This window comes from Anomalospiza imberbis, chromosome Z (genome assembly GCF_031753505.1).
Source record: "Anomalospiza imberbis isolate Cuckoo-Finch-1a 21T00152 chromosome Z, ASM3175350v1, whole genome shotgun sequence".
Classification (NCBI taxonomy): Eukaryota; Metazoa; Chordata; class Aves; order Passeriformes; family Viduidae; genus Anomalospiza; species Anomalospiza imberbis.
The window spans coordinates 53291489-53307372 of NC_089721.1; positions in this window are offsets into that span (position 1 = coordinate 53291489).

Below are 15884 nucleotides of genomic sequence, written 5' to 3' on the forward strand. Positions count from 1 at the left end.
TCACCTCAAACCTGCAGCTACCCAATTGGACAGAGGCCAAAAGGTCCCACCTAGGTAATTCACTAGAAAAAGGAGAGAACAAAGGAAATAATCATTTTGGTGGGGTGTTTTAGCATAGCAAAAACCTCTTGCCCCTGGCTCAGTTTTTCTCTGTAAGAGCTTTATTATTTTGCCTTTTATTAAAACTTTTTCTGTTTCCAACACTACCTCAGAAGCCATCCTGCTAATTTTATGCCATTCAAGGCAGCTGAGCTATATCAGTTGTGGTAAGTTCTCTGAGAGCTCATAAGACTTGGCTCAAGGAGAAAAATACCAGTCCTGGTCTTCTGGATGCTCATGAGAACACCAACAGTGGATGCGTGGTTAATAGCATAGCCCAAAGAAAACATTTGGGTCACCCTCGCCAAGACTCTCTGCCAAGACAACATGTGCCTCTCCATGGGCAGTGACAGCAATCTGCTGGCCTCGTGCCTAGTAGGGATTCTCCTAAAACCCAACAAATACCCCTTCATGGGGAAGGAACCCAACCCGGTAGACACTTGGGACGAATGGACAAGGATCTTGCCTCATGCACCAGAGGAACCCCAGGAATTGGAACTTTTGGGGTCCTCTGAGTCCACTTATTGTGTTAAACTTTATTACAGGCCCTTGAGTAAACCATGGTCTGCATCAGAATATAAAAAAATCTATCTATCTAAAGGATGTCTCACCTACCAACAAAATTTATAATTCAGTTAATTGGTGCAATTACACCAGCAACACACTATCTGTGTCCTCTTGCCATCCCAGAGTTCTTCCCCAGGGTGTGTTCCTGATCTGTAGAGACAGGGTATGGGCAGGAATCCCCTCCCATCTACAGGGAGGTCCTTGCACCCTTAGCCAGCTTACCATCCTCACCCTAAACTCAACCAAAATTCACGATTGGAAAAACAAAAATAAATTGCACCACCAAAAAAGAGAACTTGTACAATTTGATGAAAATTTTAACAGCAAAATTGTTGATTATTGTCATAAAAAGAGGGTGGTGATGTCCCTTTTTCTACCACGGGTTGCTGCCGCAAAGGCCCTCGGTGAGCTTTTTCACCTAGAGTGTTAGCTTGGTAAGCAGGTCAACCTAACACCTGCAGTGCTAAGTGATCTCCTGTCAGACAAGGAGATTACCAGGCATGCCACCCTTCAAAATTGAGCAACCATCGATTTTCTATTGCTGGCCCGTGGACATGTGAAGAGGTCAATCGGCTGTGCTGCTTTAACATGACTTCTCACAGCGAAAGCATCCATAACCACATCCAGAAGATCCAGGACCTGGTAAAAGAACTCAAAGAAGAAAAAGACCCAAAATGGTTTGAGGACCTCTTTGGACACTAAGGACTTAATAGATGGGTTGTCTCCCTTCTGAAAAACATTCTTTGGATCCTTTTGGTTGTTTTTTTTTTTTTTTTTTTTTTTTTGGTGCATGTTTTGCTTGTAAAGTCTCTGGGGAAAGCCTTTTTACTAAGTAAAGAAGGGGGAGTTGTGGGAGCCAGAGAACTAGCCAGGGAAAGGCTTGCTGCACTCCCCTGGAGAGCTGACCTCTAAGCCACAACCCTTTTGGTTGTGTCAAGTAGAAAGATCATCCCAGAATCCTTTACGGTATTATGTTAATCCCTTGTAAACCATTGGCCTGTCCACTTTTCTCCACTCCTGTGCCCGCTCCCCATTGATTCCCAAGTTTTGTCCCGCCCCTCACTTTCCACATATAAACCCCTGTCTCCACTGCCTTCCCGGAGCTCTTGTCCCTGGCCTTCTTTGCAGAGGGCCCTGTGTAAGGCTCACGCTGCAGCCACAGAGTGGAAGTTCCCCGGCTAGCACACTCCCCATGACTGATGGGCACTTACAAGAGTGGCCGCCCCCAGATCTCTTCCAAGACCTCCTTTGGGTGGCGGTGCTTACAGGGGTTTGCAGCACCCTGTAGCAAGCTGTGGCGTGGGTGGCACAGCAGCAGAGCAGTACGGAGATCTGAGGCAAAGAAACAGAGAGGGACTACTTGTGTGAGTTCCAAGGCCATTTAAAACCCAGGAGGAGTCAGTGACAAGTGGCAACCAACTGAAGATTTGCAACATCTTTTGAAGAGGGAGGGTATGAGGGGGCGGAAACAACCTTTGACCAATGGGGAAGCATTAGGGGAGAAGAACACAACTGGGGATGTCCAATGGGGGCAACCCAGGGGAGGGAGCAAGTCTAACAGTCCAATTGCTTACTAAGGAAGGGACAACAGATGGGGAACATTCTAGAACAAAAGAGGTGTGCTCAACTTGACAGACAGGGGTAGGAGGCAGCACTATGGGGATTGACAAGGGCCTATAAGGACATAAGGGAGGTACTGGGGAAACTGACATGGGGATTGACAACTGTTTGGTGGGAAAATACTGAAGTAAACAACTCAGGGCTGACCCATTAAGGGGACAAAATGGGGTACATGGAGCAAACCATTATAAACTGATTAACAACAAACATTTGAGAAATGCTTCAAAAGAGCAATTATAAAACAGCAAACCACCACACCCTGCTCTTAATAAAGGCAAATTCTCTGTGGAACGTAATACAAGCTCTCGTCTCTCCTTCCTCCATGTGGCCTGTAGCTAGCCAGAAGACAGCCATAATCACTGGCAAAGTTGAGTACGTGCCTGTACCCCCGAACATCCTCATAAGAACACTTCTTTGGGAAGGTTGCAGCACTCCTACCACCACTCATCCGCCACGGCACCCATCCCAGAACAGGGGACAAGGGGATTGGGAATAGGTCAGAAACATTCATCCTCTGGTGGTGACTACTGTCAAGCATGAGGAAAAGGTATTCTCTCAAGGATGATCTAATAGTACACCCAAGCAGGTGGAATGCCATGGACAAAGGTACCTGATACGTGAGAGAATTAGCTATGCTGGAGGTAATCTCTAACGATTCAAATAACAAGCAATCCTGTCTAGATCCATATGATGTCCACTGTACACAAATGTTGTGGTTTAGGAATGGTACTCCCCAGTTTAGTATTTATACTGAGGCCCTAAACTACACTGCTTCTCGCTCCCTTCCTGTCCCCCTTCCCATCCCTTTGTGGTTGGCTGGGGAGAAGAATTGAAGGCACAAAAGGTAAAGATCACATGTTGAGAACAATTTACTGGAAACAGCAATGAGATAAGGAAGCAAATGATAACAGCAACAATACTAAAACAAAAGTGTATTAAAGAGAGAGCAATTCACAGGCAAAATGTTCATCAGAGAGCCATGGCTACACCACCCCATCTGCTTTCTCCAGCTTGGAACAAGCACCATGCATACTTGACTGAAAGGAACCCCCTCTCTTTGAAAGAGACCCCTTTCCCGCATCCCCAGAAAATGATGTGAGGTGGTACAGAATCACAGTCTCAGTTTGTAGTAGGCCGCATGGAAGATGGCAGGCAGGAATGCCCTGGAAAGATACATTTGTTTAAGTTAGGGTGAAGATTTGAAAGCTTTTCCCATGGTTCACTGTTCTTTATGTAAATCTGTGGTCCCCATCAACCGTGGCCCACTCCCCCATTCTGGAAAGTTCATTGTTCTATGTTTCCCTATTGGTTCTTGTTATATGTCACTCCTTCTCTTTGTCCCCATTGGTTGTTATCTCATCACTCCACCCTCACACCTCCTCTTACCCTCTCTCCCATTGGTTCCCTGGTTTCCATGCCCCGCCTACCCTGCTCCTGTTATATACCCTGGACCCTCCCCTATTTGGGGCTCTCTGTCACTGAGACCTTTCGACTTGCTGCCTTACCCTCCTATCCCTGAACCCTCCTACCCTTCGGAGAATAAACAGCAGTTGGAACCTTACACAGAGAGTCTCTCACATTCCTCTGGGTCACAATACTACACCTGGCTGCCGGAGCATCTGGTGGTTCATGGAGCTATCCGCTCTTTCCAGGGGACACTCTTGGAAGGCGGCCACTTCCATCGACATCTGCCAGAGTGACTGCATCAGTTGATGAGCTGTTGCCAACACTGCACTGTTGTTGTAGCATCAGTACCTGTTGTTCTTCAACCTTCAGCAGTCCCATAGCAGAAGGGTCTTCTGAGAGACCAGGCAAGGTATTCAACTGTCTAACTTCTTCTGTCTCCATAGCAGCTATTCCAAAAAGCCCAATAATACCCATTTGGGTCTTTGAAATACTCACTTCTGAGCTAATCTATGCCAAGAATGCACAGGGCCAGTCACAATGGCGTTGTTTTGCTACTCATTCTCAGTCAAGCTCACTTCAGCTTTCATTACAGTCAGCTGTTACTGTTCCCCTGTCACCTCCAAAAGAGAGAAAGATTCTGCCTCTACGCATCTTGATGGTACCAGGGTTACATTGTGTGCTGCTTTCAACTAAAGCCTCATATTCTTATGGTTCTGATGTGCCACCCTACCTGTCTGGGCTCATTACCTGATTGGGGTGACCCAGGAAGGTGGAAAAGTCTCTCCTCCAACCCATGTCTCCAAAGAAAGACTCAGTAGTCTTCAGTTGTCTGGTCTCAAGGTAGTTTATTGTGTGTTATCTAAAAGATTTTCTCCCTGAACTGCTGCGGTCCGTTCAGCAGTCAGGCAAAGGCACACTCCGACGCCCAAGGCGCTGGTGCCCTCTTTTATATCATACATTAGGTGTTAAATGTTTATCGTTTTTGCCCAATGCCCATCACCTATATTGAATAGCGACTTTCTATTCTAAACCAATCTGTGAGTGCCAACATCACCATGAACATGGAGGTTAGGAAGAAGAAAGAAGGAGGACAGGGCACACCCAAATCCCTCCATCTTAGAACTTCTGACCCCCATGTACAAAGCTCAGACCCCTCTGTACAAGGCCTAAAACCCCCCTGTACAGCCCTCAAAAATTCTTCCTTTCACTTTGTGACTACTTCTACTATAATATCTAAACTTTTGTGATTTCTTATTCTTCCTGCAAGGTTGGTAAATTGTTCCATGAATCAGGGGTCTGTGGCTGCATTCCAGGGTCTCAAATGTTTCTGACCTGGGCCCAGAACATCCAAGAGTGTCCAAGGGACATTCTGGTTTCCGACAAATAAATAATATACCTGGTGGTAATTGGACTGGGTACAATCTGGACCAGACAGGTGTGGCAGCATAATTGCACCATAAAGTTTGGTTTTGATAGAATTTATTGTTTGACGAGACATCTTTCTATGAGTCCATGTGCCAAAATTTGATACAATAATTCATTTTTACTGATCCCAGCAGTTCTAATTCTTGGGGCTTACTTGGTGCATGTGGCATTCTGTTTCAGAACAGATGCTCCACAAACATTAACACAGGACACATGTCAGAGACTGAAATATTTTAGTTTATGACTTAAACATTATAATGAAAAGATTTTGCCTATTGTAATAAAACTGTGTTACAAAAGCTGCAGAGAAGACCACCACACCCTGAATAGACCTTCTGACTGAAGCCCTGAACTGCTCGCTGATGGAGATAAGACACAGTGAACTCAGCTCTTCGGCGAGAATACATTCACACAGGAATCAAGCCTAACACCTTCGGAGAGGAGACCGCAGCCCCGGGGCTGTCAGCTGCCAAGCCCGCACAGACCCTCGCACCAAAGGGCAGGGGAAGAGAGGTTTTGGCTGTGTTTTGGAAAGCCTCTGGTGAGAGGCAGTGACTGCCATCCTCCACTGGGCAAAGGAGCTCATCTGAGGGGCCCCTTCACCCCAGGAAAAGCTTGCCCCAGCAGAGGGGGTGTCATGGCCCACCAAAGGCCTCCCCAAAGGGGCCCCCAGACCCTGCACCAGAGCACTGCAGATGATGCACAGACCCTCAGGGTTGCAAGGGACGGTGTCAAACTGGTCCCCTGCAAGGGGGGCGCCTGGGCGTTCCCACCTGCCCAAAGCATGGATTAACCCCCGGAAGTCTGAACTCTTGGGCGTGTGGTGGCAGCCACGGGGGACCCTCACCACCAAGACCAGATGAAGGGGAGCAAGGAGATGTCGTTGGGACCCTCGGATGGGTGACATGCTTCCACCTAACCCCTGTCGCTCTCCCCCTGTCCCCTCAACCCCCATGCACACCTCTTTTTCTATTTCCTTTCTTTCCTCTTCCTTTCTCTTTGCCCCTTTTACTATTACATAAAATACATCAATTTTTTGGCACCAACATTTAGCCTTGTTTGGTTTTCATTTGATTTTTGGGTATACTTTCAACCTTCAAAGTTCTTTCTGTTTTATACACAGAGACTTAATTCTGGGTTTAAACAGGAGTGTAACAACATGTACAGCCAGGAGCAGGTTGATACAATCCCCACTTTAGATTAAAAACGTATCACTCAAAGCCTAGCAAAGTAAAGTGAGAACTGTGGGAAGCTGTAGATCCCCAATGTCATGTGAAGGGCCAGATGTATGATGATTGTGATGAAGAAAATAGTCATCTTTGCTGTAAACAGGAAGGAAAGTAACTCATGCACAAAAGCAATGCTCTTGAGAACAAATGGAAAAGTTTTTGTGATTTTTCTCTCTTTTGGGAAGGAATTAAATATTTTCACATTAATTTTTATTTTCACATTCAAAAAAGAAATCTACCAAACATTTCCACTCCTAGTTTAAAGATATTATTTTATCTCATATTTCTAAATTATTACTTTTTTTCAGCCTGTGAGAATAAAGAACTCTTATCAATGTCATGTATCAATTAGAATGAAACACGGAGAGAATGCAGAAGCAGGAATAGAGGCCAACCAGTCCCTGTTTCCTGAAGACTGAGTTTGAAGAATGAGAATTGGGTCCAATCACACACAAAAGAGGAGAAGGATGGGCTGCATCATATTTTCCAAAGTGGTCTGTTTCACAAAGTCCTAGAACTTCCTAATTTGGAAGGGACTCACTATGATCATCACAGTCCAACTCCTGGCTGGGAGCAGGACAACCCCAAGAATTATATCATGTGCCTGCAAGCATTGTCCAAATACTTCTTGAGCTCTGTCAGGCTTGGTGCCATGACCCCTTCCCTGGGGAGTCTGTTCCAGTGCCCAACCACATTCTGGGTAAAGAACCTTTCCCTGATACTCAGCTTACATGAGAACAAAAAATCCTTGAGGAATCACATGGGAAAGCATAGAAGAAAAAAGCAGCTATGTCTTGTTTTAATTTTAAAGCTGGGATCTGAGTTTTCTAATTCTTATTCTGGGAAGGAAAGGGGTAAAAAAAGGAAGTTCCTGCAGAAATATGTGTCTCCTTCAGAAAAGAAGCATGTGCCCACTTGCAAATATGCATATTTATCAGTGTCCAGGTACAGAAATGACAAGAAGCAAGAAAAATCCCCAGCCATTTCTTTTTATCTGCTGTGATCTGCTGTCTGGCTTGGGCTGGATGTTGTAGGGTTGGAAAAAGACAAAAGGCAAAATATATTAAAATACAAGGTATTTTTAGAGGCTGGACCTGAGCTCAGCATACCTTCCTAGCTAAACTTCAGACAGATGTATGAGCAGATAGACAGTGCAAACTGTTTTGATCTTACCTACTCCTTCTAGTCTCAATTCATAAGAAGAACTGTCTAACTCAGATCACCAGAACTCAAGATTATCAATGAGGCAAGTTTGTGCATTTGAGGTAATGTGGAGACCACCCTGTCACCACTTCTGTGGTGTATTCACCCAGACTGGAGACCATGGGACGTGCTAAGGATGACACAGGGAGATGACTTTTCATCCATGTTAAAAATGGGACCACACTAAAAGTGATTTCAGCATTTATTATAAAAAAGAATGGCCTAAAGCATGGGGGCCCGTGGGTCGAGCAGGAGTGTTCCCATCGAGGATGCTGCAGCACTGGTGCTGGGTCTTCTTGAGCAGCAATGTCCCTGATGTTCCAGGTGGAACAGCATGGCTTCACTGGATCAGATGCCACTTTTTATCCTGTTTTTTGTTCCTTCTGATTGGTTTCTGTTTGAATCCTTCATTTACATGAAGGTTTAGGGTGCTTGATTGTCCCATTACATTTCTGTCCAGACTCTCATTTCACTTGGGGCGGGGGTGGTGCACTTTACTTAGGTGTAATACGGTACGTTGAGTACCATATTTTTTATAACTACCCTTTTAACCTCTTTTACAATAACCAAACTAACAGTACATGTTTAACAATTATCAACTATTTTACAACAGTTTCTAACCTATTTTTTTACAATCCATGGAGGACTCTGTTCAGCAGAGCAAAAGGGAAGGCAATAAATTCACAGAAAGGTGCATCACTACTTTTAGCTCCTGCTGTAGCACTTGGCAAGGCAGGACTGAGGCAGCCCTGGAGCTCCCTTTGCTATTTTAGTGTACAGAGTTGCTGGCGCTGGCAATAGGCTGGCAAGCCCTGCAGGCCCTGCTTAGCACTGTACCTCTGCCAGTTATGCCAGCTTCCAAGGACTGTAGTTACAAAATGTATGTGACAAGAGTAATTTTATCAAGAGAAAGGTGTTTTTTATTATGGTGGTTATTCAGTGATTATCCCCACTCCCTGATGTGGGACTTAGTCCTTACATGTAAAGAGCAGAATATTCTCTTGCCTAGGACCTGTCCTTGTCCACTGTGCCACTGGTGTCCAGCTCCCAAAAAGCCCAAGGGCCTTGGTTCTGTCATTGATTTTAGTTATTCAGACATCATACTTGACTCATTGAAACCACAAATTTCATAAGAAATAGTTCATTTTAGTACACTTTCTATTTATGAATAGCAATCAGAATTTGAAGATGTTGAAGTGTCTTCCTCAGAATTCAAGTGAAATGCTTCTTTTTTCATTTAAAAATGTTGTTATCAATACTATTAAATGGATCTATAACAAAAATTAATAAATACTTACTTAAAGGGAAATATTCAGAATTAGGTTTTCTTCATTTGGGGAAGTCTATATTTTTCTTCTTAAAAATAATTTCTTCATGTTTGCACTTTTAATGGTTATTTCAGGCAAATATTTTTGGACATAGAATAATTGTTCAGGTCAGAAAAGATCTTTTTTGTCATACTGCTGTAAATGTGCATTTTATCATTCCTATCTGAAATAAGGATTCTGTACATATGACAACTGATGTCATCACTAATATATCACATATCACACATCAGCAGAGCTTCCATTTTTATATCAAAAACTTATTTTCCTAAACTTTTTATTATTTTGCACTTGGACAATATACCAAACATAAACTTTTCTTCCAGTATGTGCGACGGAAAACTGCCCAAGGATTGCTACTCTTGTGTCATGCCATCAATATGTGCAGATAGCTGAGTTTATCTAGTCAGTTCCTATGTATAGCAGACTTCAATGACTTAGTAGAGATGAATTCAAATGAACTTATAGTTATCAGTTTCCTCAGGAATAAGATGAAAGGAAATCCTAACTGCACTGGAGTCTAGCAAGATATTATTGTGGACCTGAGCTCCTCTAATAGGTGTTTTCCGTCAGCATCAGATCAGTCAAATAGCATGAAATTAAACTATCACCTAGGACACCATGATACAGGAACAGAAGAAAACTTAATCCAAAACCTAACCTTATTAGACACCAGAGATTAAAATTTGCCGTTTATGACCACATAGTCTGCCTCACATAGCTGATTGTGCCACCCATTTTCATGGGCTATACGTGGTGCAGTGGAAGTAAGTTCTGTCCTTAGTAACTGATCTCATTTATATTTTCACAGTGGTTTCTCAGGGACAGGAGAAGAATATGTTCATCACATCATAGATCTTGTACTGACTTCTGCTACATAGCCAACAGAAAAGCATGGGTGCAGGGAAACCATTTCTAAAGTTTCTGATCTTCTGAATTGTTAGTGCAGGCCTATCTGGAGTGTACTGCCCTGGCATCAGCACTGTTCATTAGACAACTGTTATAAAGAGACCTATCTCAGATGTGTGAATCATTCTGTAGTGATTTCTTTTTTATAGGAAAAAAGGGGGATCTGGACTCTCTTGGGGAGCACACATGCCTTTGGAAATTATTCTGCTTGTGCCCGGCGCTGTAATAAACATACCACCTTTCAACTTTATTTAGTTGAAGAGTTGTCTGTGATTCAGATAGTATTCACTACTTTTATTTTGCTTTTTATCTTGGAAAATTCTTTGCTCACTGTCTCTCCAGCAAACTTTGATATTTGTCTGGGAAATCAGAGTTTCAGAACTGAGCACAGTGGTTTCTGTTTTCATTTCTTCCAGTGTGCAGCTGATGGGCACTGAGGCAGCAATAGTTTGGCAAAGGTACTTACTCACTGTAAGCTAGAAGTGTCTCTGTGCGAAGAGTTTGTTGCTTGAGCTAGTAAAAAAACCCCTCACATACATAGTTTCTATTTTAACTACAAAACTACATTTACCATACTATTAAAATGTTAATACAGCACTTCTAATCAATATAACATAATACATATAGTATTCAATTTAATATTTGCAAAAAGCCAATCATAAAATATGCATTTTTCACACCTCCTTGGGGAGGAATACTGCGACTTCAAACAAGAAGATCAGGACTGGTTTGGTCAAAGAATTTGGCCAGAATATTCTGGCATTAGCCTATAACTTGTACAAAGAAGAGGGGGAATTACAATTTCCATCAGTGCCATACCGTATATTCTGTTTGATTCATCCCAATACTGGACATGCTAGCTGAGTTATAAGTAAATGTCTAAATTGTGAGAATAATTAGTATTGTAGTTCACAAAATTTATGCTCTCTCTGCAAGAAGTGTTGAGTACTAAATTTATCCCCTATCCAGATAGAACTCAAAACAACTGAAGTAATAACTTTGTTTTATGGATGGAAATTATTAGTGTCTGCTGAATGAGAGATACCTAAAGAACGGTAAGAAACCACAGTTATAGAGTGTCAAAAACTATTTACCTAGAAATTAGTAAAAAAGAAGTGACAAGGGAAAAAGTGTGCAAGCGTAGGTTGGCCGCTGTACTCACAACCAAGAAGATCATATACACCTGCTATGGGTTGCAACCCTACAGGCAGGGAAAGTGAGGGTATAAGCCATACTAGACCTCTGTTATTCCCTTTTCTTTCACTTATTTGTTGGCTTTTCTCTTTCAGGATACCAGCAAGATCGTGTCCAAATGCTACCAAAAGCATTACATGGAAAAGAGACCAAAGTTCCTTTTTTATTATACAGACCCATGTCAACAGTCACTGTTATAACCCATCCAAATTAAGTACCTGCACACAAAATGGGAGAAAATATTAGATTACAAGAAACTTAAGAAAAAGTAGCAATAAATAAGGAATTGAATATCCAAAAAGAGAGAGATGGATTTATTTTACACTTGATCTTAAAGATACAGTCCAAGATTCTGTAAAAAAGCAATTAGTAAACAAAAAGGCAAAACCAGCACAGCAATCTAACTCTGTATTAGCCCCAAATTATATACTGAATCATATTATAAGACTTCAAGCAGTTATAAAGATGATAACAACCAAAGCTGCTTAGGCATTAGAATTAATATCAAGTCAGCAAAGCCAAACAAATACTGTAGTGTATCAGAATAGGTTGGCTTTAGACTATTTATTGACTAAAGAAGGGGGTGTTTTTGGAAAATATAATATATCAGATTGTTGAAAATAGATGACAAAAGGGATGTCATCCTAGAAAAAACAAATCAGAAAAATAACCCTGGTACCAGTCCAAAATTAGAAAACAATGTTAAAAACTAGCTGGTAAGGTAATATACTGGGGATAAGATGGTAGAAGAAATCAGGATTCTTCTTTTTATGTGTTACAACTGTTTGATATTTCTTTCTTGTTTAATCCCCTGTTTTATTTGATTACCAGCATAGTCCAAAGTATGCAAGTGGACAAGAAATATTGCTCAGTGTGAAATACAAAGCTGAGTTTTGTGCCAGGTAAATAAAGGCAATCTGTGTAGTTGTGGTTATGAAATGTGTGGAACATGGCCATGGGACAGCTATAAAGATGAGTTCTAATAAACAACTGAGGAAAGCATGAAAGAAGGCTTTTGAAACAATCTTTTGTGTGCAAATAACAATTATAAGTCTTAAGTTGTTCTGTAATAAGAACTTTTGAATTATAACTTTAGAATGTTGCTTAGTATTAAGGATATTAAACTGTAGTTCTAGAATGTATAAGTTTTAAGCTGGTTTGTAATAAGGACTTTTGAATTATAACCTTAGAATGTTGCTCAGTACTAAGGATTTTAAACTATAGCTTTAGAATGTACAAAGGATTTAAACAGAAAGGGAAGTGACCCTATCTCAAGCTTCTGGAGAAGGAAGATCGACATCAAGATTGCTGATTAGTGACTTCAAAAGGGGAAGCTGGACATCACTACCATAGATTAATGATCCCAGAAAACAGAAGTAGGACCCCACCATCTGGACACACATCCTGGGATGTACACAATACGGTATAGATTTTGGAAAGGAACCAAACATCACCATCATAGATTTATGATCCTGGAGTATAGAATTGTGATGATAAAGGTAGAAATAGAAACTGTCAAGAGCTCACATAGAAACTGGGAAAAAATTATGAATATGCATGAATATGATCGATAAATACCAACAAGCTCAACAACTGGTGTGCTGTCAGAGGGGAAAACCCCCACCACTGTACCCAGCATGTCTTTGCTCATATGTTACCATATTAATTAACAAATTGAATTGCTGCTTGATATATTGAGTGAGTCAACTGTCTCATTCCTAACATCAAGCCAAATGAATTATAAAGAATAAGAGGGGGGATGGTTATAGATGCATATTATATGATTGGCTTTCGCAAATATTAAAATTAATACTATATGTGTTATGTTGGAAAATTATGCTGTATTAATCTCTTTTAAGTAGTGTAGTACATACAGTTTTTAAGCTATAGCATAATATTAAAAAAGAAGCTATGTGATGTGAGATACTTTTTGTAACTAACTCAAGGAATGGATAAGATAACCAAGAAATTCTTCACATACAGATAACAGCAACAAGACACCAAAATCCAGGGATTTACTGCCTCCTTATCAGGACTGTTCAGACTTCTTCCAGATTTCTAGGAGCCACAAAAATAATTTACAAGATGGAAGGGGGCGGTGGGTGGGGGGGGAGGGGGGCAAAAACTAAGCAGAAGACATCCTTTCATCCTTTGTTTGAAAAATAATTTTCGAATCATCTATGAAATATATGAATATGCAACAGGCTATTGCTTTTAAGGGATAATACTTTGTTAGTAAGGTATACTTTTGTGGCTTAGTTCCCAAGAGCATCCAGATATCCATAATTCTTTGCCTTTTACTGTCCTTTATTGTCCTAACTCTGATTGTCCAAATCCTTATTGCTCTAATTTTTATTACTATTTCTATAACTATTTAATTGCTGTTAAACTTTTAAAAATTTTAAACAAGTGATTGGTGTTTTTCACAACTATGAAAATTTTTGCAATAAGATATGGTAAAATCACACTTGTGGTGGGATTCTGATCCTTGACCGAAGATTTCATTTGCAGGAGCTTCGTCTTTCAAAGCGGAAGTTCTTCTTTTCCCTCTCCAGACTGTCACATCCCCTACACAGCAAGATCTGCACTACTATTTTATGCTGTTTAGGCCCTGGAATTACCAGGGGATTAATGGATCAACAATGCAAAACACAGCATCTACAGCATTAGCCAGGATACTGCCTTCCTTAAGTATAAAAATATAATGATATAGGGAACACCATAACAGGTATCTGAGCCCAAACCCAAAGAAAACAGGCAAAGAAACTGCAGTGGTACCTTGGTTTTTCCTTGCATATGGAGCTGAAAAATCTCAAATTCAAAGGGTTCAAGTTCCAGTGTTTTGTGGACTAGACTTTCATTTTTAATGTAATCTCCCATGTCTGAAAGTAAATAGCGTTTTAAAAGTAATGCTATGAGCAAAGAGATTCACATCAGCTTCTGCCTCAGGCCGCCAGTGATACAGGTTAAGCCTGTACAACAGGATGCTGACTCTTCTTGCCTCCAGGACTTTGTTTGGCCCTAGCACAACAGTGTACTGGGTAACCAAAAAATGTGTATTGTATTCCATATCTGTCCTACACTAATCTGCCCAACATTGTTACTTTAAGATCTGAGGGCCAGAAGAAGAACTGTGTGTCTTGCCCAGGTTCTTGAGGCAAGGAGTGTCAGGGTCCCTTTAGAAGTTTGGGACCACTGATGCAGAGCCTCTCTCTTTTTCATTCTCAGAGATGGAGGGAAAAGCTGAGGCAGCGCAAAGCAGGAGAAGCTCCTGTTTGTTTTCTTTTTTTAAATTTTTTTTCTCCCCCTGGAATGTTGGAGCAGTTGGCATCATCTTTTTGGCCACAGTTGCCATGGCTAACTCCTGTTCCTGGGATAGGGGAGGACATTTTTAATTGGATGTTTTTCCACTTTTCCAGGGAAAATGAAACAGCGCTGCTCCATATGGTCACCCCAGATTGCCAGCAGTGCCCGGTCTAGGCACAGAGTGCACAGTCCAAGTTGCCCCTGCTGGCTGGCTGCTGTTTTTGCTGAGGAGAAGGTGAAGTCACTCCACAAGTTACAGCCTCTGGCCCAGTTGAGCCACCACTGTCAACAGCGCTGCCGCCACAGGGGAGACCCTGTCGGGTGGTGTGGAGCAAACACATCGGCAGCATTTGCTGGTTTTGGACTCCGTTTTTCTTTTGGTTCTTGTTCCCTGTTGTCATTTAGGGAAAGAGGGAATTTTGTAATTGTGGAAGTTCAGTTGCTGCATTGTTTCTTGTTCCTTTGTTCTCTCTCCCCACCACATGCTCAGGAGAAGTAGCCTCTCCTACCATTCCTGGGCCTTCTGGTGTTTTTTGGGGGCCGCCATCTTGGGGAGGGGCTTCCCCACCATCTTGTGTTTTTTCTTCCCAGGCAGTCAGAGGCATTCAATGCCCTTGTGTGTCGCAGGGACATTCTTATTTCTTCCAGGATTTTTCATAGAGCAGCACAGAGGAAAGAAAGAGAAAACAATTTCTATTTCTGCTCCTTGTTTTTCCTATGTGGAATGTACTTGGAGAATTGTTTACCTGAGATGATTGCTTGATTGGATTCTGGTGAGGATTGTTTGAGCCTGATGGCCAATCTGATCCACCTGTGTCTGGACACTCGAGAACAGGGTCACAAGTTGTGAGTCAGTTAGATATGGTAGTTAGAACAAGTAGGTTTGTAGCTTTAGTATCTCCTTTAAATAGTATATTAATGTGTTATAGTGTAGTTATAATAAAGAAATCATTCAGCCTACTAAACTGCAGTCAGACATCATAATTTCTTCCCACCGGGTTCACCTGCGTCTACAATACTTATGTCTAGTGGTTATTACTGTTACTTCTCCCTGTTGCTGTTCCTTTTTCTGCTAAACTGTTGTTTTTTCATTTATAGTTTCTCACATTCATCTCTCTTTATTGGTGAAAAGGGAAGTGGCTAAACCTAAAAAGGGAGGTAACTTATTTTGAAATGTCCACCCCATAAATTGTCTTAAGCCAAGACAAAAGGCTATTCTGCAAATGTTCAGCTGTGCCTGCAGTTGTGCTTGGTCCCTGAAATCCTTGGTCATTGCCTTGAACGGGTTATTGTTTACCTTAGTGACTGAATATGGTTTTTTGGATTTTGTTTATTTTGTATTTTTTCAGAAAGAATCTTTTTCTGCGTGAATATAAGGGTGTTCATTTACAGCCAGAAGTACTCTTCAGTTACTTTTCCAAATTATTTTCTTAAATATCTCAGCAGCAGGAACAGTAGCATATCTTCATCAAGAAGACAATTGACCATCACACAAGGGAAACACTGAGTGTAAATGATATTGGTATATATTTCATTTCAATTAGTATTGTAGTGTACCAGAATAGTCAAAGGATGCAAACCAGTCAGAGGCTTCAATGGG